Here is a 3,978-nt window from a genome sequence, read left to right on the forward strand (position 1 = left end):
TGGTGCTGGGCTGTGACCACAAGTCCCACTAGATGACTTAGGCCCTCATGCCACCCTCATGGAGTCTGTGTCTGACAGTTTAGTCAGAAACATACACACCAGTAGCCCGCTGTATCTCATTTTGTAGGGCTCTGGCAGTGCTCCTCTTGTTCCTCCTCACACAGCAGGTACTGATCCTGCTGCTGGGCTGATGTCCTTCTATGGCCCTGTCCAGCTCTCCTCGTGTAACAGCTCATCTCTTCAATGCTCTTGAGACTGTACTGGGAGACACAGCAAATCTTCTTGCGATGGCACGTATGGATATACCATCCTGGAGGAGCTGGACTGCCAGTGCAACCTGAATGGGCTGCAGGTACCGCCTCAGGCTACCAGTAGTGATAAGGACACTAGCACAACGCAAAACTAGAAAATAATCAGTCAAGAAGGATAAGGAGAGAGCAATTGTCTGTGGCCACCACCTGCAAAACCATTCAATTTTTGGGGGTTGTCTTGCTGTTGCCTCTCCAGGGCACCTGTCACTTTCATCTGCACCAAAACAGGTGACATTGATACACAATCACTTATGCTTCGTAACTGGACAGAAGTAAATGGACAGAAGTTCAACATGGCACCTCATTGCAAAGAACTCTCTGAGGATCTGAAAAAATGAATTGTTACTCTACATAAAGATGGCCTAGGCTATAAAAAGATTGCCAAGACCTTGAAACTGAGCAGCAGCACGGTGGCCAATACAATACAGCGGTTTAACAGGACAGGTTCCACTCAGAACAGATCTCGCCATGGTCGACCAAAGAAGTTGAGTGCATGTGATCAGCATCATATCCAGAGGTTGTCTTTGGGAAATAGACGTATGAGTACTGCCAGCATTGCTGAAGAGGTTGAAGGGGTGGGGTGTCAGCCTGTCAGTGCTCAGACCATATGCCGCACACTGCATCAAATTGGTCTGCATGGCTGTCGTCCCAGAAGGAAGCCTCTTCTAAAATGATGCACAAGAAAGCCTGAAAACAGTTTGCTGAAGAACCATGTCCTGTGGTCTGACACAGGGCAGTATTCCAACATGATAACGACCCCAAACACACCTCCAAGACCACCACTGCCTTGCTAAAGAAGCTGAGGGTAAAGGTGATGGACTGGCCAAGCATGTCTCCAGACTTAAACCCTGTTGAGCATCTGTGGGGTATCCTCAAACGGAAAGTGGAGGAGCGCAAGTTTTCTAACATCCACCAGCTCTGTGATGTTGTCATGGATGAGTGGAAGAAGACTCCAGTGGCAACCTATGAAGCTCTGGTGAACTCAATGCCTAAGAGGGTTAAGGCAGTGCTGGAAAATGATGGTGGCCACACAAAATATTGACACTTTGGGCCCAATTTGGACATTTTCACTTAGGAGTGTACTCACTTTTGTTGCCAGTGGTTTAGACATTAATGGCTGTGTGTTGTGTTATTTTGAGGGGACAGCAAATGTACATTGTTATACAAGCTGTACACTCAGTACTTTACATTGTAGCAAAGTGTCATTTCTTCATTGTTGTCACATGAACAGATATAATCAAATATTTACAAAAATGTGAGGGGTGTACTGTAAATGTGAGATATATATATATACACTCACCTTAAGGATTATTAAGAACACCATACTAATACTGTGTTTGACCACCTTTCGCCTTCAGAACTGCCTTAATTCTACGTGGCATTGATTCAACAAGGTGCTGAAAGCATTCTTTAGAAATGTTGGCCCATATTGATAGGATAGTATCTTGCAGTTGATGGAGATTTGTGGGATGCACATCCAGGGCACGAAGCTCCCGTTCCACCACATCCCAAAGATGCTCTATTGGGTTGAGATCTGGTGACTGTGGGGGCCATTTCAGTACACTGAACTCATTGTCATGTTCAAGAAACCAATTTGAAATGATTTGAGCTTTGTGACATGGTGCATTATCCTGCTGGAAGTAGCCATCAGAGGATGGGTACATGGTGGTCATAAAGGGATGGACATGGTCAGAAACAATGCTCATGTAGGCCGTGGCATTTAAACAATGCCCAATTGGCACTAAGGGGCCTAAAGTGTGCCAAGACAACATTCCCCACACCATTACACCACCAGCAGCAGCCTGCACAGTGGTAACAAGGCATGATGGATCCATGTTCTAATTCTGTTTACGCCAAATTCTGACTCTACCATCTGAATGTCTCAACAGAAATCGAGACTCATCAGACCAGGCAACATTCTTCCAGGCCTCAACTGTCCAATTTTGGTGAGCTCGTTCAAATTGTAGCCTCTTTTTCCTATTTGTATTGGAGATGAGTGGTACCCGGTGGGGTCTTCTGCTGTTGTAGCCCATCCGCCTCAAGGTCGTGCGTGTTTTAGCTTCACACATGCTTTGCACACAGTACACACAGTATCTCACAAAAGTATATACACTCACCTAAAGGATTATTAGGAACACCTGTTCAATTTCTCATTAATGCAATTATCTAATCAACCAATCACATGGTAGTTGCTTCAATGCATATAGGGGTGTGGTCCTGGTAAAGACAATCTCCTGAACTCCAAACTGAATGTCAGAATGGGAAAGAAAGGTGATTTAAGCAATTTTGAGCGTGGCATGGTTGTTGGTGCCAGACGGGCCGGTCTGAGTATTTCACAATCTGCTCAGTTACTGGGATTTTCACGCACAACCATTTCTAGGGTTTACAAAGAATGGTGTGAAAAGGGAAAAACATCCAGTATGCGGCAGTCCTGTGGGCGAAAATGCCTTGTTGATGCTAGAGGTCAGAGGAGAATGGGCCGACTGATTTAAGCTGATAGAAGAGCAACTTTGACTGAAATAACCACTCATTACAACCGAGGTATGCAGCAAAGCATTTGTGAAGCCACAACACGCACAACCTTGAAGCGGATGGGCTACAACAGCAGAAGACCCCACCGGGTACCACTCATCTCCACTACAAATAGGAAAAAGAGGCTACAATTTGCACGAGCTCACCAAAATTGGACAGTTGAAGACTGGAAGAATGTTGCCTGGTCTGATGAGTCTCGATTTCTTTTGAGACATTCAGATGGTAGAGTCATTTGGCGTAAACAGAATGAGAACATGGATCCATCATGCCTTGTTACCACTGTGCAGGCTGCGGGTGGTGGTGTAATGGTGTGGGGGATGTTTTCTTGGCACACTTTAGGCCCCTTAGTGCCAATTGGGCATTGTTTACATGCCACGGCCTACCTGAGCATTTGTTTCTGACCATGTCCATCCCTTTATGACCACCATGTACCCATCCTCTGAAGGCTACTTCCAGCAGGATAATGCACCATGTCACAAAGCTCGAATCATTTCAAATTGGTTTCTTGAACATGACAATGAGTTCAGTGTACTGAAATGGCCCCCACAGTCAACAGATCTCAACACAATAGAGCATCTTTGGGATGTGGTGGAACGTGAGCTTCGTGCCCTGAATGTGCATCTCACAAATCTCCATCAACTGCAAGATGCTATCCTATCTATATGGGCCAACATTTCTAAATAATGCTTTCAGCACCTTGTTGAATCAATGCCACGTGGAATTAAGACAGTTCTGAAGGCGAAAGGTGGTCAAACACAGTATTAGTATGGTGTTCCTAACAATCCTTTAGGTGAGTGTGTATATATATATATATATATATATATATATATATATATATATATATATATATATATATATATATATATATATATATATATATACATAAAACTTTTTGGGTATCAACTACAAGCACAGATAGAGCAAGAATAATGTCTTGTTTGGGGGAACTTAATTCCCCTTTATATCTTTAAATGAAAAGTAATGGTCAATTATGCAACACAATTCCCATAATAAACAGCTATGATGTTTTTTTCTAACATTGGTGGTGATTTATTCGTGAATATGTAAACAGTTAAATATCTCGGACCAATCACTGTCAAGGAGGAGGGGCAGGCATCGAGAGAATGAGCGAACA

Source organism: Esox lucius, chromosome 19 (assembly GCF_011004845.1).
Source record: "Esox lucius isolate fEsoLuc1 chromosome 19, fEsoLuc1.pri, whole genome shotgun sequence".
NCBI classification, from domain to species: Eukaryota; Metazoa; Chordata; class Actinopteri; order Esociformes; family Esocidae; genus Esox; species Esox lucius.